Source organism: Saimiri boliviensis, chromosome 15 (genome assembly GCF_048565385.1).
Source record: "Saimiri boliviensis isolate mSaiBol1 chromosome 15, mSaiBol1.pri, whole genome shotgun sequence".
Lineage (NCBI taxonomy): Eukaryota > Metazoa > Chordata > Mammalia > Primates > Cebidae > Saimiri > Saimiri boliviensis.
The window spans coordinates 5950146-5974260 of NC_133463.1; the positions used below are offsets into that span (position 1 = coordinate 5950146).

General features: G+C 40.9%; 2 protein-coding genes and 1 pseudogene across 2 annotated transcripts in view; all 3 read right to left on the bottom strand.

Annotated features, from left to right (window-relative positions):
* The window catches only part of PXDNL (peroxidasin like), a 379412-nt gene that overhangs the window by 307602 nt on the left and 47695 nt on the right, over window positions 1-24115 (bottom strand). The gene's annotated exons all lie outside the window — the stretch shown is intronic.
* Window positions 1-24115, bottom strand: part of LOC104653364 (nuclear receptor coactivator 5-like) — a 42951-nt pseudogene that overhangs the window by 15792 nt on the left and 3044 nt on the right.
* Window positions 1-24115, bottom strand: part of PCMTD1 (protein-L-isoaspartate (D-aspartate) O-methyltransferase domain containing 1) — a 157115-nt gene continuing 133000 nt past the window's right edge. The window contains exon 6 of the mRNA XM_074386649.1: window positions 1-24115. This exon is cut by the window's right edge and continues 4819 nt beyond it. The gene's annotated coding sequence lies outside the window, so the exon portion shown is untranslated.

Below are 24115 nucleotides of genomic sequence, written 5' to 3' on the forward strand. Positions count from 1 at the left end.
ATGATGTTTGCACCATATCAGAAGAAGGCAGTTAATTTCTCTCAGTCATGAAACTTCACTATCAGTATAATATGTAGCTTTGAAAGATCAATAGCATAGCAACTTTCTAAGTTTCTTATTTGGATAATTATTTTAGGACTTAAAGATCCAAAATTTTTTATTTTCAAAAAAAATGTGCTAGGGAAGAGTAAATGGTGAATTCAAACAAACCAGTTTTTAAATTATACACTGAGAATAAGAATCAAAGAAACTAAAGTAAAGAGGACATATCTGGAAATATTCTTTCAACACCCTAAATTCCTTTTGACATATGGTTTAAATAAGTTGGTCTATTTAAGTTTCACTTGTCCTTTGAAAATGGTGAAAATTACTTGATTGTGATAGTTGGGGTCTGAAATGGAAGTCTTAGGTGATGAGTGAATAATCCCTTACTCTTTAGGATCTTACAGCTCATCAACATCTACACATAATATTTGTATGACAACCTTAACATCTTAATATGAGAGAGATAAGAGACACAGACAATAAGAACAGGCATTTTGCCTAGCAATTTCAAACAAGTATTTTTCTAATTACATGGCAGAAATACCAGACAAAACCATCTGGTATTTCCTATGTTGACACCTAATAAATCAAGCAAAGACAGTATTTTCTACTCTGCTCTTTAAAACCTCCAAAGAAAATTAAAAGACAGTGTTAAGTCAAGTATGCAGCTGCCGAGACTCAAAATAAGATTACATAGCAGAATTAGAACTGCAGAAATTTGAGCATGAAAGGTAAATACAGTGAAGGTCTTAGAACTCTCAGGTTTGACACATTGAATTGAAACAAATATAATAGGGCTGTAGGGATTGGGGAGAGGTTGATCAAAGGACATAAAATTTCAGTTAGGAAGAATAAATTCAGGAGATTATTGTACAACATGGTTACTACAGTTAATAACAACATTTATTCTTGAAAATCGCTAAGAGAGTCTACTTTAAGTGTTCTCATCACAAATAATGTATGTGAGCTAATGAATGCTAATTGGCTGAATTTAGCCATTCAACAATGTAAACATATATTGAAACATCGTGTTGTATGCCATAAATCTATATAATTTTTGTCCGTTTGAAAATAAATTAAAAATTTGGCCAGGTGCAGTGGCTCAAGCCTGTAATCCCAGCACTTTGGGAGGCCAAGGCGAGTGGATCACTTGAGGTCAGGAGGTCAAGGCAGTCTGGCCAACATGGTGAGACCCCCATCTCTACTAAAAAAAAAAAAAAAAAAATAGCTGGATGTGGTGGTGCACGCCTGTAATCCCAGCTACTCGGGAGGCTGAGGCAGGAGGATCACTTGAAACTGGAAGGTGGAGGTTGCAGTGAGTTAAGAGATCCTGCCACTATCCCCCAGGCTGGGCAACAGAGAAAGACTCTCTCAGAAAAAAGTAAATAAATAAATTAATAAATTAATCAAAAAATGTTTTAATCATAATTAATTCTTCAAATTAGCCTAAAAAGAAATAAAAGTTCTATAACTGTTTTTGGACAGGTTTGGGGGGCTCCTCCCATAAAATATTCTTTCCCCCACCTGCCTACCACCACACCCTAAACCTAATAAACTCCCAAGTTGAATTGTTAATGAGGTTTCAGTGGAGGCGTGTACCCTTGAGAGAGCCATAATTCTTTAACTAAGTTAGACATTTAGAAGATAACATCGCTGGCATTTTTTCTGTGATTAAAGGTATTTATCATTCGCAAGAGACAGCTCTGAGGAGAGGAACGTACATTTGTGTCACACGGAATATGGCATTGTTATATGCATTTGTATACAGTGAATGTGCACTATGCCTGTTGATGTTTATGGTAGCCCTAAGAAAGAAAAGAAATGTTTATGTGAGGAACACGAACCTCTTTAAATTATCAGGCCCAGAGAGGCATTTAAAATGTTACAGCAGTCATCTCTCACTCCCTCTTGAACGAAAATAATGACCTCATAAAGCCACTTGCAAGGCAGGCTCCAGACGGACTCCAAGCAGCCGTAAAATGCCATACACCTGATGGTTCAACCATGGACAGCCAATCACTCACCAGTGTGATTCTGTAAACCAGTGAGAATGCCTGTCGAACAACTTTGGATCAGCCTACTCCTCCTTCCCTTTTGTCTTTAAAAACTTGCTTGTAACAAAGGCGAGGGGAGCATTCCCCAAGGCGACCAGAAAGTGTATCCCAGGCAGCTGTCCTTGCTTTGGCTAAGGTCAACTCTATAAAGAATATTTTGTGCCCGTTTCTTCCCTTAGGTAGACAGACCTTTGTGGTACATAAGGACAGCTCTGAAGAATACATGGTAAGTTCATCATTTCCTTCATGCCTTATTTCAACGAATATTCCATGGCTGAAATCTTAATTTTAATTAAAATGTTTGAAAAGCAAGAGTCTTAAAATAAAACTAATGAAAGAAAGTAATTCCACTTCTTCCTTTAAGTATTAACTATATAAAGTTTTAATGTTGACATTTTTAATACCTAAAGTGAATTTGTTTGTCTGTAAGAGTGATTGTTCTTTAGATACCAAAACAACTCTAATTCATTGGCACAAAACACAGAGAATTTCAAACTAATTTTCAAAATGTACTTCCTGGATTGCTTTTTCACTCCCACAAACTTGGCACCTCTCCATTCATCAGTGTCTCTAGTCCTTACCTCTCACCAAGGTTTCTACCTGAATTTCCAACATCCCAAAGACACCTTTTTTCTGCCACCAAAATGACCATCTCCTTACCATACTTCTCTCAATTATAAAAACAAAATTGCGGGCCAGGCGCGGTGGCTCACGCCTGTAATCCCAGCACTTTGGGAGGCCGAGGCGGGTGGATCACGAGGTCAAGAGATCGAGACCATCCTGGTCAACATAGTGAAACCCCGTCTCTACTAAAATACAAAAAATTAGCTGGGCACGGTGGCGCATGCCTGTAATCTCAGCTACTCAGGAGGCTGAGGCAGGAGAATTGCCTGGACCCAGGAGGCGGAGGTTGCGGTGAGCCAAGATTGCACCATTGCACTCCAGCCTGGGTAACAAGAGCGAAACTCCATCTCAAAAAAAAAAAAAAAATTGCAAATAAAAGATAAAATTCTCTTTTTCTACGAATGGCAACATCATGTGTCCTCCCTCTACTCTGATCCCTTACGGCAGTTTCAGCTGTAACAGTCGCATCTGATTTCATCGCATTTTGTTTTGTTCTTCTACGACTTCATAGGTGACAGACGTGTGTCCCCGAAAAGAAGCACTGCATAAGACTTTAACTTTCATGTAAGCAATGACCACGACAGCCGAGGACAATCCCATAGGCCTAGCAGTCAGGTGCAGCCTGGTATCCAGCAGGCATTAATGAGTGTTTCTTCAATGAACGAAGGAAGGAGCATGCTGCTCAAGGCTCAGCCAGGGCCAAGCACTCTCCTTTCTCTTCCTACCTTGATGAAAAGCATCTCTCCCAAGAAGGCAGGAAGACCTCGTGGTCTTTGCTCCTCTCACCTACATAACCAACTCGTGGCCAAGACTTATTCATTCTGCCTTGGAAACATTCTTCCATCCTTCCTGCTCCTCCAGTTCGCCCTCCAGGTTCACGCGATTCTCCTGCCTCAGCTTCCCGAGTACCTGGGATCACAGCCTGTGCCACCATGCTCGGCTAATTTTTGTATATTTAGTAAAGACTGGATTTCACCATGTTAACCAGGCAAATCTTGAACTCCTAACCTCAGGTGATCCTCCCACCTCGGCCTCCCAAAGTGCTGGGATTACAGACGTGAGCCACCTTGTCCAGTCCCACCATTGTTTTTTAAGACACACAATTCCACAGTTCTTCAGCAAGACTTTCTATTAGCAAGACTTCCATCTGAAAGCTCCAGAGATGTCGTCATCATCTCTAGAGTCAGTAAAATCCTTCCTGTTCAAGAATTCTTTCTCAAGGGACAGTGTTAAAATGTACCTGCGGCCGGGCGCAATGGCTCACGCCTATAATCCAAGCACTTTGGAGGCCAAGGTGGGCGGATCACCTGAGGTCGGGAGTTCAAGACCAGCCTGACCAACATGGTGAAACCCCGTCTTAAAAATAAATAAACAAATAAAATAAATAAATAAATAAATAAAAATAAAAATAAATGTACCTGTTATTAAGGAAGCTTCCATTCGAGGAATCAGGTGTCAGTCTTCTCTTCTTGCAGAATGTCTCAATCTCTCCAAGACATTGCCCTAGAGCAGCCCCGCCCCTTGTAGAAGGGGGAGTGGCCACCAACCACGAAACTTCCTGAAAGCCCAAGGACATCGATAATAGTTGATTTCCGCCCATCGCCCCACTCTTCATCGAGAACAAGCAGATGTCAGGTGACAGATAATTATAGAACGGTCTTGTCTGTGTTTTGAGTCTTGGTTACCATTTTTGGGGCAACAGACAAGTCCCCCTCAACAGCTTGTTACACATGTAGTGTTTATCTCAGGGCTGTGGTGTTAGGGAGGTGGAGACGTAAACCTTTATTATCTATTTTATAAGCTCCAGTAACATCTATCTGTCGCTTCTTGTGGTTGAAGAAAACGTTTCTGTTGTTTGTTTGTTTGAGGCAAGGTCTCACTCTGTGGCCCAGGGTGGAGTGCAGTGGTATGATCGCGGCTCACTGCAGCCTAGACCATTGGCTCAGGTGATTCTCCCACTTCAGCCTCCCAAGTAGCTGGGACTACAAGTGCACACCACCAGGCCCGGCTAATTTTTGTAGTTTTTTTAGAGACAGGGTTTCACCCTGTGGGCCAGACTGATCTTGAACTCCTGGGCTCAAGGGACTCTCCTACCTCGGCCTCCCAAAGTACTGGGATTAAAGTATGAGCCACTGTGCCAAGCCAAATGTGTTTTTACAGTTAACAAAACCATCGAAAATTTTTAAGAAAAACAAAAAGTTATAGACTCATATGGAAAGTATTTTGTTGTAAACAAAAAACTTCATGATGGAGTTTTGTTTGTCTATAGCAGGCGTCCCCAAACTACAGCCCGAGGGCCGCATGCGGCCCCCTGAGGCCATTTATCCGGCCCCCCGCCGCACTTCAGGAAGGGGCATCTCTTTCATTGGTGGTCAGTGAGAGGAGCACAGTATGTGGCGGCCCTCCAACGGTCTGAGGGACAGTGAACTGGGCCCCTGTGTAAAAAGTTTGGGGATGCCTGGTCTATAGCATGAAATTCAGGCTCTCCCTGTGAGACTCAAAGGCCTGATTCAACCTTCCTTCCTGGTACTCACCCTCTGCACTGCACGTGGGTACCCCAGACACACATCCCATGGGCTGTGTAAGCAAAAGGCACATGCTGTGATCCGTCACGTTTCTGTTTAATTGTCAATGTTATTTCATTCTTCTACATTGCCGTTTGTCACCTTTGCCACCACTGTCAGGCGATCTCTCTGATCAGAAATACTGATCTCTCTCCAGTATTTCTTTTTTTTTTTTTTTTTTTTTTTTTGAGACGGAGTTTTGCTCTTGTTATCCAGGCTGGAGTGCAATGGCGCGATCTCGGCTCACCGCAGCCTCCGCCTCCTGGGTTCAGGCAATTCTCCTGCCTCAGCCTCCTGAGTAGCTGGGATTACAGGCACACGCCACCATGCCCAGCTAATTTTTTTGTATTTTAGTAGAGACGGGGTTTCACCATGTTGACCAGGATGGTCTCGATCTCTTGAACTCATGATCCACCTGCCTCGGCCTCCCAAAGTGCTGGGATTACAGGCTTGAGCCACCGCGCCCGGCCTCTCTCCAGTATTTCTAAGTGAACTCAAAATGGAGAAGGGTGGGCAGGTATGAGTTAATTCACTCACAGTGGAGAATCACGAAGTAACCTCAACACAATGTAGACAGAAAGTACATGTGGCATGTTTAATGCGGCATGCAAGCAAGGACTAAGAAGAAACTCGTTGTCCCGGGAATGCCAGGGAGAGGTCCACATTGATCCCCTTTATCTGAGCTGGGTTTTCGAGAGCAATTGAACCAGGAAATAAGGGGAGTGGTAGAGCTAGGGCAGCGCTCCAGTCTTCCAGAAACACTTCCAGGCTACATCTTAAACGAGTTCAAGTACAATTAGCTGGTGTCACACTAGCATTTTAGCTAAATTGGATCAAACTTGGGTCAATTGCCAGGCCACAGTTATAATGAATTCAACCTGGTCATTGAAGCAATAAAAGATTCATTTGTGTTTAAAAGTCACCTTATTCCAAAATAGCAGGAGTCGGGAAAGAGCTCATTCTCAGAGGACAGCCTGGCTGGGGGTGTGGTCTCCGCCTCCACACACAAGCTGGCAGGATGGAAAGGAGTTACTTATCCTCCCTAGGTCGCAGCTTCCTCTGGTATACATACATAGCAGCAATAACAGTGCCTCCATAAGTATCTGGGTGTGAGTGGTACATGAGTTCATATATTGAGAATGATTCGCAAGGCGATTTACTCAAGTTGATCTGAGTAGTTTGTTAGTGTAGGACACAGAGGGCTTCTAACTCAGAGGCTCCTAGTCCTATGACAGTGGCCTCTAAGCTACTAAGTGACGAGTCATAAGACACATCGGGCACTGACACATACATGTTGTCAGTTTGCATCAGCAACTGATTCTATAATATCAAATTAACGTTTGTCTGCTCTTTGGAGGCTGCTTCCTAATTAATAAGGCAGATTGAATAAGTTAGATTTCTTTCTTCTAGTGCATGTTTCCGAAGTGGGGAGGGAAGGGGTTTTGTCATCAATGCAGACCGTCTTTCTGCTCATGGACATGAGCCCTGGGGGTGAGAGCTGGGATTGCCCCAGATGGCGACCCAGATGGCGAGAGGCTCAAGCCCGGCATTGTGGGTGGCAGGAGGGCAAGTGGGGTGGCACACTCCAGAGTGCCACTGCCTTCCTGCCGGCCAGGTGGTCCCAACTGGAACGCAGCATCACTGCCTGGGGCAAGGTTCACTGTCCTGGATTAGCAAGAACAGCTGGAAAGTTTGTTTGAAGATGGAGGTGGAGGGTTTATTTAAAAACTGTGAACAAGGAACCATAGAATCAAAAAGGAATTGAAGGGGCTGGGGGCGGTGGCTCAAGCCTGTAATCCCAGCACTTTGGGAGGCCGAGGCGGGTGGATCATGAGTTCAAGAGATCGAGACCATCCTGGTCAACATGGTGAAACCCCGTCTCTACTAAAAAGAATACCAAAAAATTAGCTGGGCATGGTGGCGCGTGCCTGTAATCCCAGCTACTCAGGAGGCTGAGGCAGGAGAATTGCTTGAACCCAGGAGGCGGAGGTTGCGGTGAGCCGAGATCGCGCCATTGCACTCCAGCCCGGGTAACAAGAGCGAAACTCAATCTCAAAAAAAAAAAAAAAAAAACAAACAAAAAAGGAATTGAGGATCTGGACAAAGAGTGACACAAGGGTACGAGCCCCTGGGCCCACCCGTGTCTAGAAGCCCCTGCCTTCCTCAGTGGCCTCCCACCATGGGTCCTTCTCCCTGGTTCATGGAATAAACAGCTTGGCCTTAAAACACTCGTCAGTCCAAAACAATCTGCCAAAACTACCTGGGGGGCTGCAGTGTTTGCTCTCAACATTAGGGCACTAAAAATAAGCAGAATGCATTTCACAGAAGAAACTCAGTTTATTTACAACCCACCGTCTCCTTCGAGTTCATTAGATTTCATTATGAATTTGAAGGCATACTAGTTTAAGTATAATAGGATAAATTTAGCCAAAACCTGAAAAAATCATTTTAAATGAAAAAAATCATTTTAAAAGGAAAAATTATGAATTTTTTAAAAATGATTTTAAACATTTTGGTATCAGTATTAATTACATGCTTAAATTATTCATTGACACTAATTAGTTGAAACAAGGAGGTACAATTACTTCAAGGAATGTCTGCCAATGATTGTATAAAAACAATCTTCTAAGCTGCATCCTATGACATTCTTGGAAGGTTTAAGATTTAAATAGATAGTAATCCATAGTCATGGGTCACTTAATGATGAGGATATGTTCTGAGAAATACGTGTTCTGACAAATACGTCCTTAGAAAATTTCAGTGTTGTGCAGACATCATAGAGTGTCTTCACATGAACCTAGACGGTAAAGCCTGCCACGCTCCTAGGCTATATGGTACAGCCATTCACACCTGTGCAGGGTGTCACCACGCTGAATACTGTAGGCAACTGAAACACAATGGCAAGTACAGTGTATCTAAACATCTCTAAACACAGAAAAGGTATAGTGAAAATACAGCATAAAAGATTAAAATGGGGCCGGGCACAGTGGCTCAAGCCTGTAATCCCAGCACTTTGGGAGGCCGAGGCAGGTGGATCATGAGGTCAAGAGATCGAGACCATCCTGGTCAACATGGTGAAACCCTGACTCTACTAAAAATACAAAACATTAGCTGGGCATGGTGGCGCGTGCCTGTAATCCCAGCTACTCAGGAGGCTGAGGCAGGAGAATTGCCTGAACCCAGGAGGCGGAGGTTGCGGTGAGCTGAGATCGCGCCATTGCACTCCAGCCTGGGTAACAAGAGCGAAACTCTGTCTCAAAAAGAAAAAAAACAAAAAAAGATTAAAATGGTCCGCCTGATTGGCACTTACCGTGAATGGAGCTTGCAGGATGGAAGTTGCTCAGGGTGAGTCAGTGAGTGAGTGGTGAGTGAATGTGAAGGCCTAGGGCATTACTGTGCACCACTGTAGGCTTTAAAAACACTGAACACTTCAGCTACACTAAACTTCTGGGTTTTTTTGAAATGGAGTCTCGCTTTGTCACCAGGCTGGAGTGCAGTGGCACCATCTTGGCTCACTGCAACCTCTGCCTCCCGGGTTCAAGCAATTATCCTGCCTCAGCCTCTTGAGTAGCTGGGATTACAGGTGTGAGCCACCACACCCAGCTAATTTTTGTATTTTTAGTAGGGACAGGGTGTCATCGTATTGGCCAGGATGGTCTCAGTCTCCTGACCTTGTGATCCGCCAGCCTTGGCCTCCTAAAGTGCTGGGATTACAGGGGTGAGACACTGTGCTCTGCCCACTAAACTTATTTTTTATTTATTTTTTTCAATAAAAATTAACCTTAGCTTATGTAACATTTTTACATTAGAGAGTTTTTATTTTTTAAAAAAAATTTAAAAAATTTTAAAAATTTATTTTTACTCATTGGCAATGCTTAGCTTAAAACATAAACACAGTGTACAGCTGTACAAAATTTTTTATATCCTTATTTACAAACGTTTTAATTTTTATTTTTTCCTTTTTGAATTTTTTTGTTAAAAACTAAGATACAGACTCACGCATTAACCCAGGTCTGCACAGGGTCAGGATGATCAATATCACCGTCTTCCACCTCTACATTATTTCCCACTGGAAGATCCTCAGGGGCAAAACCATGCATGGGAAGGGTCGTCTCTATAACAACACCTCCTTCTGGATACCTTCTGAAGGACCTTCCTGAGGTTCTTGTTGAGTAGGCTCGTTGATACCACCATCACCACGAACAGCTGAGCAACGCATTGCTCTGTGACAGTAAGACAGCTATGACGGTGACAGGAATTTTTCAGCTGTATTATAATCATATGGGACCACTGTCATATACACTGTCCATCATTCACCAAAACATCGTTATGTGGTGCATGACTGCATTACCTGACAATGAGTTTATACCCAGATAACAGTTAAACAAGGGCTCTTTGTAAATCTGCCTTCAGTTCCAGACGGCAGGAGACGATGTTATTTACTACCCCGCCAGTTATCAAACCCACCTGAAGAAAGTTGTTTCCTTCAAGTCAGTCCCCAGTGCCCTAAGGCAGGCGTCCCCAACTACGCATGCGGCCCCCTGAGGCCATTGACCCGGCCCCCCACCGCACTTCAGGAAGGGGCACCTCTTTCATTGGTGGTCAGTGAGAGGAGCACAGTATGTGGCGGCCCTCCAATGGTCTGAGGGACAGTGAACTGGTCCCCTGTGTAAAAAGTTTGCGGACGCCTGCCCTAAGGTGTTTGAAGAAATGTAATATAACTCACCCGAATATAAAAGAGAGGCCGATCACATTTACGTAATTTTTATTACAGTATATTGTTATTATTGATCTGTTTTATTATTAGTTACTGTTAATATCTACTGTGCCTAATTTATAAATTAAACATTATCATAGATATGTACTGTTGGAAGAAATAGTACATATCCGTGGTAACCACGGTTTCAGGCATCCACTGAGGGGCCTCGCCATGTACCCCCAATGGAGAAGAGGAGATGGTTGTAAACAGACAGTTTAGACAGAGAACTCTTCCCTAGCTAGGCACAAAAGTTACAAATGCTTTGGTAGTTTTTAATTTTCTGCTGAGGCAGGGAAAAAATACAAAGTCTATCCAGAGAAAATGCCAGTGAGTTTTTTAAAAAGATTTTAATCTTTATAGAGGAAAAGTGCTTTCAGACAGTTACAAAGATTTTTCAGAAAAGAAATATCATTGCTCTTACTTTGCCAAGAAAAATCAAGAGACTTCATCACAGGTCATATCAATTTGTTCTGGGTAACAAAACGCTCAGCCATATAAGGCTAAATATGTAAGCAGATCTGCTATAATCTTAATTATCTGAAAGCTCAAAATTACTGATAAAATGTAATTTACAATGACGAGACTCTACTAACATACATCACCATTAAAGATCACGTTTTTAAGATCAAATACTATTAAATTGTAATTTTCTAAGTAGTTCATGTATATACTTTGTCCCTATCAAAGTATCTTTTATTTTGTTCTAAAATTTTACCACCACTTCCAATTTATGACTTCTACCTGACAAATGAATAAATGAATTGGCACGTTTCTTTTACACTATGCTGGAGCCCATGTTTTCTCTAATATTTCACATGTTTACTACAGATACCAGATGACCTTGTCTGACCCCACATCACCATAAATTCAAAAGGTCTGAGCAGAAAAAAGGGAATTTGTGTTAGAATATTTGGTCTCACTAAAAACTAAGTCCTCCAAATCATGCCATCTGATCACACCCGGATTCCACAGTGAACAAACTATAAGAAGCTGGGGTGGTAAACAGATGTGTGCTTTCTTACTTTTTCTTTCTGACTTTCTCATAATGCTACCCAGTCCTCAATAATCCCAAAAAGAAAATAAAGGTTTAGAAAAGTCAATTCTTGCAGGATTGTACCTTCCTTCTAATTACCCGCTCTATCAGCTACGAGAAACACTATTGTACTTCAACTCGGGCATTGAAGTATTCCTGGATCACAGTGAGGGTCGGGCTGCTGCTTCTCATGGCCCAGTAACAAGATGCAGATGAACTGGGGAGGAAGAGAGTTTTTATTTCTGCCACCAGTTACAGGGAGAAGGCCTGGAAACTATCACCGGACCAATCCAAAATTATGAAGTTTTTCAGATTCTAAGCTGTATGTCTATGTGTAAGTGTGCATTCATTTAAAGACGTAAGTGATTAACTTCGTTTAATCTATAACTAAGGTCTGAGTTCTGAACACCTTCCTCTGGAGTCTCAGTGAATTAAGTTCGGTGGGCTGGGGTGATCACCCTTAACTTGTCTCCTGCTAAATCACAGAGGTGTGGGGAGTTCCTTTGAACCCCCGATATACTTGTTTGTGGAGGCCTGGAGAGTTTCTTCAGACTCCCAATAAAACTTGTTTAATGGGTCCTGTTAAGAATTCCTTCATTATTTCGTCATGCTTCAAGACCCAGGAAAGGCCAAGGCAAGACTCTTGGTGGGCTTTTGATACATTCCAGCCTTTGTGTAAGGGCATTAGCTTTCTCAGCTTTTAATATTTGGTTACTCAGTGAGTGCTGAAACAGTTGTTACGGAGGCCTGCATTAGTGAGACCGGGCCTGCCACAGAAGGGCTATTTAATACAGACCAGGCATTCCGGCATCATGAATCTCTGTCACCTACAATATGCTGACCAAAGGATTTGGGGTGGGTTTGGGTGTGCCCACACCTCTGCAGCAAGGTGTACTGTCCTCATTGTTCATTTTCCCAAAGCCCGTCTTATTTAAAATTACTGTTCATGCCTTTAGTCATACTTGTACTATCTAATACAGCATCAAGTTATACCCCAGGGAATCTGTTTGGCATTGAAGCAAAAATACTGGCTTTAATGGCAGATGGAAGTTAATTTGGTGGTCACATCTCAGCTCCTCGTGAATACTTTGCACATTACAAAGTCGGTTCACAGAGAATGAGCAGTCATGGGGCATTCCCAGGGGTACAGATATCTACAAATGGGGTAGCTGTGATGCCTCAGCTCAAGGTCAAGGTGTCTGCCAGCATCCTAGGGAAAGTCTTTGTGGTAACTGCCAACAGGCGGCTGCCTCCAGCAGGGGCCATTCTCCCAGACATCAGTGAGCCTTTGACCATTTACAGCGGAACAGTAAATAAGGAATAGCACAATTATGCAGAGAACAGATCTGTCCTGCAAACGGATTTCTCTTGATTGTGTAATGTCTAATAAGGAATATAGTTTCTGGAGAAATCAAATTCCCGGTTCCATTGTCCATTAAAGTTTATCCAAAGCCATAATGTGCTATTAGCTATTTAAAAAGGGGCCGGGCGCGGTGGCTCATGCCTGTAATCCCAGCACTTTGGGAGGCCGAGGCAGGTGGATCATGAGGTCAAGAGATCGAGATCATCCTGCTCAACATGGTGAAACCCCATCTCTACTAAAAATACAAAAAATTAGCTGGGCATGGTGGCGCGTGCCTGTAATCCCAGCTACTCAGGAGGCTGAGGCAGGAGAATTGCCTGAACCCAGGAGGCGGAGGTTGGGGTGAGCCGAGATCGCGCCATTGCACTCCAGCCTGGGTAACAAGAGCGAAATTCCATCTCAAAAAAAAAAAAAAGATATTTTTGAATAAGAATCACTTGTTTCCCTCTTTAAGCTACCATCACATGATTTCCCAGGTGGGAGACAATGAATAGCAGGAAGAATCCTTAACAAAGAGTGCCCTGAAGGAAAGAGGAGAGAGCTGCAGGAATTATAATAATCCCTCATTTCTACCAATTGGAAGATGAGAATGTATTTCAAGTGTTCATAAACTGACATAATTTAATTTGGAATTGCTTTTTAAGCAGAAAAGAAGAGTACCTTTTTATGTGTTCATTCTGATCCATAGTGTCATGATCATCCTTCAATATAAACTCAATGACGTACTTAAACCTATGCATCTCATACTAAAAGGCACTAAAAGGTTCATTGGTCATCTGGTTCTTTTTTTTTTTTTCCTGAAGCAAGGAGACTTTAAAAAAAAAGAGAGAGAGAGAGAGAAATTCAGCTGTGGTCAAGTTGGAAAGATGTCTTTACAAGGAAGGAAAAATGAAAAAGAAATCGGGTACATAATGGGGAGTAAAACTTGCTGAGGAAATTATAGCTGCTGAAAGCTGATCATCTACAGCAAACAAGGCAAAGGTGGTTTCAAAAGCAGACAAACAATGAAACCAGCAAGGCTGAGAGATACTGACCCACAGCCAGGCGAGTCTGCAGTTGGCTCCCTTACACACAGTGGGCATTCCTTTGTCTGACTTGATGAAAGTCTCACTTAACCTCAATCGATTAACACACCTCTGGCCCTGAAATAATATATCTCAATTATCAAGTCACTAGAGAGCAGCCCCAGGGTTTTATACAGAAAGTTTTGTCAAAACTATTCTCAGTCTCAGAAAATGTACAGTTTTTGTGATGTGTGTATTTAATACAAGGATACAAAATGACTTTCAAAGCCTGGATGCAAAAAGATAAAAGCAGAAGTTCTTATTTCACGTATGGAGAAATGAGGATTTCACTACGGGAAGTTATTCATGCCGATCGCTTAAAAATATAGATTGTCAGTGAAGAAGAACATAAGGAATACCCAGGTGCCAGATCCTGTGGGCACTGGGAAGTGTGATTGTGTGTGCCCTGGGGTCTGCTGAACGTATTGGAGGTGGTGCTGCTGAGAGCACAAAAGAAACCCAGCATGGGTTGCAGCCCCGATGTGAAGCCTGCCCAAGGGCAGGGGAAAAGCTATGGCTTCTGGCTGAAGGGAATAAAAAAGCCTTCCCTGAGAATGAGCTGGTTCATCATGGCCTTGAAAGTCAAGTTGTTTTTGACCGGTCTTTTTTAACAAGCAGGTTTTTTTGTTTGTTTTTCGTTCTTTCTTTAGGTTCCGGGGTACATGTGCAGATCATGCAGGATTGTTGCACAGGTGCACACATGGCAAAGTGGTTTGCTGCCTCCGTCCCCCTGTCACCTATACCTGCCATTTCTCCCCATTTAACAAGTAGTTTTTAGAGAAGTAGGAGAAGGCAATATTTGTTCATTCCACATTTGAAAAAAAAATTTTTTTAGAGATGAGGTCTCACCATGTGGCCTATGCTGGCCTCAAATTCCTGGCCTCAAGGGATCCTCCTGCCTGAGTCTCCCAAGTAGCTGGGATTACAGGTGTGAGCCACGGCACCCTGCACTGTAAACATTTGTTAACTACTTACTCTGCATAAGTTACTAGGGAATACAAGAGAGCACACATGGAATGATGGAAGGTCCACCTGGCTGGCCTCTAGCATCTGCAGAGTCTGAACAAAAGGACAGATGGGCCCCCCACCATACATCTAAACAGTGAAATGTAATAAATTAAACTGTAGAGAAAATATGTTCTATTCTGCTATCTTGAGAAGTACACCTTCCTAATCATAAAATATTAAAATGGTAGAGTCATGATCAAATATTCATGATAACAGAATAGAATGATTATTTTTATTTAGTTATTTTTGAGGCAGAGTCTCGCTCTGTCACCCAGGCTGGAGTGCAGTGGCACCATCTTGGCTCACTGCAACCCCTGCCTCCTGCCTTCAAGTGATTCTGCTGCCTCAGCCTCTTGAGAGCTGGGATTACAGGCTTGCAACACCATGCCCAGCTAATTTTTGTATTATTAGTAGAGATGGGTTTCATCATGTTGGCCAGGCTGGTCTCGAACTCCTGACCTCAGGTGATCTGCCCACCTCAGCCTCCCAAAGTGTTAGGGTTACAGGCATAAGCCACCATGCCTGACCTATCACTCACTTTTGAGATGTCCTGATGATGTGCCTGTGATAGTAGATGAATAAGAAAATCAAGACATACGTAACTTACAAATGTTCATCTGTGTATTTCATAAAATTTATATTTTACCTTCTTGTTAACAAAATCACTAATTGTGTGTTCGCAGTCAAAATTTTCTATGTAATTTTGTTCTCTTGAGAGTAATGCTAAATTAGGCCATCCTTCTTGAGTCACTGTGGTTTATTTCAGTATAGAGAAATTTCATTCTGCTAAGTTAGCAGCAACTGTCAATAACATTATTTTAGGAAATATTTAAAATCAGAAAAAATAGATTTTACATATATTAAGTTGGTGCTAAAGTAATTACGGTTTTTGCTATTACATTCAGTGGAATTAAAATTTCTAAGGACAGGTTGAAAATAAAAATTATCATTATCCTAGAAAAAATCTACAATATTTTTAAATGTATATGATACATTTCTTTAAGAGATGTGTATATAATACATTTCTTTTAGAGGGGGTGTATATGATACATTGTATATGTTACATTTCTTTAAGAGACTGATTTGTAATACATGTGATACATTTACAAATGGGATGCATTTGTATGTATGTGATTTATAATACATGTGATACATTACAAAAGTGATACATTACAAATCACATTTGTAAATGTATCACATGTATTATAAATCACACCATCTCATAGAGAAATATCTGAATTTAGCTGGCCACAGTGGCTCACCCCTGTCATCTCAGCACTTTAGGAGGCCAATGTGGGCAGATCACTTGAGGTCAAGAGTTCGAGATCAGCCTGAGCAAGAAGGCAAAAACGCCATCTCTACAAAAAATACAAATATTAGCCAAGCTTGGCGGTGCACCTGTAGTCCCAGAACACAAGAGGCTGAGGGGAGAGAATGGCTTCAGCCCAGGAGGCGGAGTTGCATTAAGTTGAGACAGCATGACTACACTCCAGCGTGGGTGACACAGTGAGATCCTGTCTCAGAAAAAAAAAAAAAAGAAAGAAAGAAAGAAAGAGAGAAAGAAAAAGAAATACCTGAACCCATACTGAAATTTTTCTTAGCTGAAATATTTCATAGAAAATCTATAATTAAGACATCTCAGTCTATAATGATGGGAAAATAGTATCTATTAATTAGTTTTGGAATTATCTATACAGGTAGCTTCATAGCTTCAGAGTAATGCAAATATTCCCATATCCTCATTATAATGTCCTTATATTTTACAGCTGTGTGACTTTAGCTATATCACCCGAAATATCTTTCAATTTAGAAAAAAAATTCTCCAAAACTTGTTTTATGTGTTTTTTCTCTCACTTCATTATGCATTAAAAGATAATTTTATTTTTATTTTGCCATTCTAGCTTTAATTTGTTTTTTTTTTATTGTGTTACATGTTCAGACATTCTAGCCTCAGATTCCAAAATCATGTCTTCTAGACTTAGAAACTATCCATTCCTCTCAAGAAATGTTGGGTAGTTAATGTCAAAAGAAGCATCATTCTGCTTGGCTAAATATTGGACATTTGTATGTTTAGAACACCATAGCAGTGTTTCATATTGGTAATTACTTTTCTTTGTCAAATGGTACTAATTAATTGTTTTGCTGTTTGTTCATAATTTTTCAGTTCTAGTCATTGTATCAGGTATACTTTTCTCTGATAGTGATTTTTTAAAAATATTCTCTTAATCAAGAACCTAAGTATTTCTATCACAAATAACTTCATTGCCCAAAGCTTGTCTTTTTGGCTATAAATCAAGTAACGGTAGTAACAAGGATATACTACCTTTGAACTTAAAATAAGGGCCAATTCTTCTGGACGTGTTTTCCATCCAGTGAAAAATTGGAGTCATTAATCTGAATCAGATTGTTTTCTAAAAGAAACTTCCTAACATCATCAACGATGGAAAGGCGCCCTCCAGGATCAGCTTCTGTGAGACAGCAGGCTCAGCAGCGCCCATCATCTGCAGCTGTGGCTGGTTCTGGGCGGACAGAGCTCCTCATCTATCAGCTGGCCCAGGTGCCCTTGCTGCTTCAAAGCTGGGAATTAGATGGGAATACTTGTGTGATTTATTCACGTGATTTTGATCAGTATGTCAACCTTTGCTTAGTTAAAAATACAAACTTTTGTAGCGTTTATCAGACCTGAGTACATGGGATATGAGGAGAAAAATGTGCTTTCTTATCTCCGTTGTTATAGCCAGTAGCAAAAGTCTAAATAATTTGCAATGTCCATTTGGCTTGTTTTTATCATTTTGATCAGTAATTAAATCTGAAAAATGTGTTATGTACTTTTTGCAAATTTTATATGGGTCATGCTTGACAGAAGCCTACTCTTTCTTTCATTGTTTCAGGAATTTTAAAATGTAAGCAGATTGCCTCTGAATTTCTTTGGTTTTTTTCCTGCTGCTTCCGCCCCTTTTCTGGGCTCTATTTTTGTCTTCTATTTCTAGCCTCATCTTGACATGTACTTATTCTTAGTGATCTAAAGAACTTTTAAAAATGTAATTGTATCCAAAGACTACAAAATCTGAATATATTTTCATGAAAATACAAATTAAATGTAAAAAACTGAATATATATTTTTCATATACTTTGAAAAGTTTTTTTTACTAATATAAACTACCTTAACATTAAAGAAAAATGTAAATAATAATGTCAAATTTTAAATCAAATTAATTGAAATTAAGCTAAAATGTTTTTATTACTTATGAAGATTTAATGACATCTTACTAAATATTTTTACAAAAGTAAAGCTATTTGTAGTTAAACATCCAAGGTCTACCTACTCATCAGTGGAGAGAATCTGTATCTCACTTCACACATATTACGGCTAAACATACATATATATGAATGCAAGAGTATAGCAAACTTAAGAATAAGATGAGTTGTTTAATATTCCTTAGTCACCATGTATAATTATCACAAATTCCATGCTAATGTATGAGTAATTCCAGACCAGATTTGGTTCATAAAGAAATGCAAGGAAATAGATGTTCAACAATCCGTGGAAAAAAATACTTTGCAAGGATTAGAATGGTTTTCATACTATCTGAGGGAAGGGATTTGACAAATGATATGGTTAGGCTTTGTGTCCCCACCCAAATCTCATCTTGAATTATAATCCCCATAAATCCTACATGTCAAGGAATAAATCAGCTGGAGGCAAATGGGTCATGGTGGCAGTTTTCCTCATGCTGTTCTCATGACATTGAGTTCTCATGAGATCTGATGGTTTTGTAAGTGTTTGGTAGTTCCTGTTGCGTGCATTTACCTTTCTGCCACCTTGTAAAGAAGGTGCCTTGCTTCCCCTTCACCTTCAACTATGATTGTAAATTTCCTGAGGCCTCCCCAGCCATGCAGAACTGTGAGTCAATTAAACCTCTTTCCTTTATAACTCACTCAGTCGCAGGCAGTTCTCTATAGCAGTGTAAAAATGGACTCATACAGCCAATTAATGTGCTTGTGCCTTCTCTTACCTACACATTTCCACAGCCCTAACCACCCCCCTGAGCTCCAAAGCAGTGTCTCTCTCCAGTGCTGCCACTGGTACAACCCAGGAATCTTGGCACATTTGGAAACTCAATGTCACCTTCTGTCCTGAGGACAAAGCAAGACATGGGGAGAAGCATTTCCTGGGGCTGGAATAGAATGGACCCTGAGAATAGGAGTCAGGGTTACCAGGTGCTCTGTGTCAGCACTGAGCACTGGCCCCAATGGGCAGAGGCTCCCAGGGGTTCTTTGTTTGCCATGCATTGGTTGAGGAAGGTACCTCATCTAATCAGTCTTGTGATACTCTCCCCCCAGCCAGTAAGCTCCAGCCAATCTCACTGCCCTCTTTCAGTCTCTGTCCAAATGTATTCCTGCCTTAGACTTCACACCTCTGCTTCACTGCCTCCTCTGTCTGAAAGCGCCAATTTAAATACCACCTTCTCAGGCATGTTGGCCCTGATGAAGTTTCTAAATAAGCTTGTCCCCCGCCACCAGTGTCTCCTCACTGCACTCCACTTCCTGCATAGGATGGCTCAGAATTTCCACTCTGTATTTGATCGTTTTCTTTGTGTCCCCAATTTGGGCATAGGAGCCACAGGGAAGGGCCATGAGGCACTCTGACCAGCACAAAATAGGCATGCACTGAGTACTGGAGAGAGAGAAAGAGAGAGAGAGAGAGAGAGAGAGAGAGAGTGGGGAATCCTCCCCAGGCAAGAATGACTGACAGATCGGTTCTCCATTTAAAAATACTTCCAGAGATGACCATTCGTTTGTCACACTTTAATAGTATTGCTGCAAGAAACTAGCAATAAGCGAGAGCACAAATCATATTGTTCATTGTGCTTATACTTGACTGAACTTTGACGTTCCTACCTGCCAAATTCCTCACCTGCTCCAGTTTCCTGGACAGATGTCTGAACATTTAATTTAACGTGGGTCTTCATTTCCTGCCCAGTGAAATATCTTGCTTGTTTGTAGGGTTGTTACAAGGATGAATTGGCCAAGGCAATACACTCAGAGCACCTAACAGTCCTCAGTAAATCCTGCTGACCTCAGCCACCCCAAACATTCAGGTGCTGTTTCTTGAGGGTTCACTTAAGGCGCCTCTCAAACTTCTCCACCAGCTCTGAGGCTACTCTTCTCCAGGAAAAGGTAAAAAACTTAAATTTCCTAATAATTAGCTTGAAACCCAAGCTACCCCTGTTGGTATTTACATTTTATAAACCAAAATGCAATTCCATGCGTTAATACCTCGGAAGTCCGTCAAAAACTGACTCCTTGTCAAGAGTAATTTGGAAATCTCTCATCCTTAACAAGTATAAGGTAGGAAAGTACATGTACAAAGTTTCACACTTGATTGCCTAGCTCCACATGCTAGCTGGGGTTTAGTCTAAGACACTAGACCAGTAGGAAGGAATAAAACAGTCGGTGAAGTTAGTAAAGCTTACAAAGCAGTATGGTTTACTGAGCTTTAAAAAAAAAACGCTATTGTGAAATGACAGTGAGTAGCATTGTGTTCTAAATGAATAGTCGGAGTACAGAAATAAAATGAATCCTCCCTTGGAAATTTGTCACAGAGTGTGAGGCAAACATGTGCACTGACTTACCCTACATTCGAATGCAAATTTTGCTGTCTGATGCCGTGCTTGAACTTTCTAACTCCATGTAATATTAATGCATTGCAATGAGATTTAGATCACCGTCTATTTGAATAGCACATCATTTATAAAATCAGTTTCTATAATAATGTGAACTGGTGGCATTTGAAAACTTTTGCATTTAACATCCACTACTTATGTAACCGGGAGAGCACACCCAGCTGGTCCCCAGATGGAGGCCTGCAGCCGGGAAATTCTTGCCTTTGAAACCACGCCCCTTGTGAACCCAGGAAGAGAAGTTTCTTTAACACAGTCCCTCACTTACACCAGCAAAGAGTGCCCATAGTCATTGGTGCACACTGGAATCCCAAAGTCACTCTGAGATTCCCTTTGTCTCTTTGAAATAGTAATACTTGTGCGCTTTAGTTCAGGGAGGAATCCCTGTTCCCAGCCAGGTTCATGGTTAGCCTGAAGGAAATCACTTAAACTTTTTACTAGTTTCTTGAATTGAATGAGAGGCATTACCTGATATTTACAAACAGCAGCGTTCTCCAAAATCTTAGGGCATTGCTAAGAATGTATTATGAAGAACGTTTCCTACAAGCTAACAGACCTGTTCCAGATACTTGCTAACCTGATGGCTTTGGTTCTACTCATCTGCAAAATGGGATAAGAAATCATTTCTACTATAAGGGATTCTTTTGAGGATTAAATGAAACTGTATGCATGAATTTCTTAGCTCATATCCAGTGCTCAATAACTGTCATTCATTATTTTATTATTACCCCTGATAAATATTAAGGGTATGCCTCACGGTATTTATGTATGCATATACACATAGGCATAATATGCATATATAATGCATATTTACAACAAAAAGCTAAGATTTAAAGCTCAATACACTTGCTCATGTCAGAGTTAAATTTTAAACTGAGGTTTTCCGGTATTCTTTTTAAAAATGTACTTACTTCTACCTGTGATGATGGTACTTACTTATCTGAAATATTTCACTTACCTTAGTGCCTCTAGAGTTTATTGCCTGAGAAAAGATATTCCAAAGATGCTTAGCAAAAAAAATATACAACAGAAAATTTCACCTAATTTAAATCATTTCTCTGGCTAGATTAAAATTCTCTTTAAACCCAACACTCATAATGTATTGCATGCACAGACACACACACACACACACACACACACACATACACACACACACATACTAATTTTTAAATAAGTGTGCATTCTCTGGAAGCTGTGAAACATTTCTGTACTCTACAGCGCAACTGGGAGACAGGATTAACAGAGAACAAGGGAAATGAAAGTCAAGCATCTCTGAGAATAAAACACTGAACAAATAGGGCTCTACTTTTAAGTTTTATTTCCATACAATTTCAAAGGCATATATCCATTGAATACACGAGCTGGAAGAAATGAGAACTATAACTTTGATTTTTTATCTTGCCCAAATTCCTACCTGAAGGGGTGTGGGGAGTCATGCCCTACAAACCATAAATTCTCACCAGACAGGTTTTATTTAACCCTATATATTGTGACTTACTTTTCAGTCTGACTCTGGCATAACATTATGAGACAAAGAAAAAAATATTTAGCCCCGAAATATATTTCCTTGCCACACCTTGAAATTGACCTGCAAAGTCCCTTGTGGGAAAAATCTACATTCTATAGAGAATTCCCTTCCCGCTCGTTTTTCTTCCCTCCTTCCCAGATCAAGGAGATAATCAATTAAGAACCAGGCACGCTTTTGAGTTTGATAAGAAACAGTTTACAACCTGCTCTCTCAGAAGTCTGCTATCTGAGAGCTTCCTCTGCACAATAAAACATGGTCTCCACAATCCTTTATCTTTTACTTGAACGTTCCTTTCTATCGATCCCAGGTCTTTAGACAAACTCAACCAATTGTCAACTAGACAATGTTTAAATTTACCTATAACCTAGAAGCCCCCACTTTGAGTTGTCCTGCCTTTCTGAACAAAACCAACGTATTTCTTAAACCTGTTTGATTGATATCTCATGCCTTCCTAAAATACATAAAACAAAGAGGTACCCCGACCACCTTAGGCACATGTTCTCAGGACCTCCTGAGGCCTGTGTCATGGGCCATGGTCATTCATATTTGGCTCAGAATAAATCTCTTAACATCATTTTACAGACTTTGACTCTTTCCATCATCAGAAGCTATATAGACAATCAGCCCCAGCCCTCTTATCTCTCAAATGTGAAAACAAGGCAAAGAGAGAATAAAAAGTATAACAGCTTTAATGATATATACCTTGCATAAAATCTACCTATTTAAAATGTACCATTCAGTGGTTTCTAGCATACTGACATAATTGTTCAACCATCCGCACTGCCTAAGTTTAGAATATTTCCAACACCCCACGAAGAAGCTCTACATCCATTAGCAGGAATTCCCCATTGTCCCTTATCCCTAGCCCCAGAAAATCACTAATCTGCTTTTCTGTCTCTATGATTTGTCTATTCGAGATATTTATATTATATATATGATATCATAAAATAGGTAGTCTTTTGTGACTGGCTTCTTTCACTTTGCAAAATGTTTTCAAATATTATCCATGTTGTAGCATGAATTTTTTTATTGCCAAATCGTAGTTTCTCTTCTTCAGTTTTTTTGGAAAAATTTGTGAAGAATTGTTAATTATCCTTTGAATGTATGGTAAAATTCATCAGTGAAGCCACCTGGGCCTGGGATATAACTATAAGCATTTTTTTTTTTTTTTGAGACAGAGTCTCACTCTGTCGCCAGGTGCCAGGCTGGAGTGCAGTGGCAGGATCTTGGCTCACTGCAACCACTGCCTCACGGGTTCAAGCAATTCTCCCACCTCAGCCTTCCGAGTAACTGAGATTATAGGCACGTGTCACCACCCCCAGCTAATTTTTGTATTTGTAGTAGAGACAAGGTTTCATCATGATGAAACCTTCATCAAGGCCATGATGGTCTTGATCTCCTGACCTCATGATCCACCCGCCTCAGCCTCCCAAAGTGTTGGGATTACAGGTGCAAGCCACCATGCCCAGACTGTCCTGCAATTCTTTAGATATAATTTCCTTCAGTTATTGAAAGTGTTTGTAACAGCTGATTTAAAGTCTTTATCAAGTAAGCCCAACATCTGAGTGTTCTTACAGTTAATATTGATTGCCTTTCCCATGCATGAGTAGTACTTTCCTCTTTTCTGATTTTTTCTCTTTGCCTTTCTCTATCTCTGTCTCTTCCCCTCCCCCTTCTACCCTCCTCCTTTCTCTTTGAAAATGGAACATTTAACATAACATAATAGGGCAACTCTAAAAATCTGAACTCCTTCCTAGTTTTGATGTTTTTGCTGCTTGTTTAGTGATTTGCTCGGATGAGTTTTGCAAAGTCTGTATTCTTTGTCACGCGAGGCTGCTGAAGTTTCCACTCAGCAAATTGTTAGTTAGCTAATTATTAGGCAGAGATTTCCTCAAACACCTTGAACCAATCGGCCTCCCATGCTTTGTTCAGGGGCTGTATATGTGTGTTCTGAGGCATGCCTTCCACACTTTGAAAGTTTACCTCTGTGCCGTAGCCTTCACTTCCTGTTTTGCAGAATCTCAGGATACCCTACAGACACTTTTTTCAAATCTTCACTGCATATTTGCATGGTCTTCTAGATCCCCTGGAATACGTCAGAAAACATGTTATGTTTTCAAAGCCTGCTACAGGTGTTTCATTTTTCAGATTTTCCTTTTAAGATTTTTGACTATCCTCTTGTCTGCCCTAACTGGTATCACTGCCGTGGGCTACTTTGATATATTAAATAATTGCTGCTGATGCTTTCAGCCACAGCCCTGAGGCTAACACGTTACTCACAGAGATCGTTCTGAGTCAAGTCAAGTCAAGACATTTGTGAATGGGACTTTTCCACCATGTTTCCAGACAGGATAAATAATGACGATCATCCGTCTTTGTTTAGGATCTC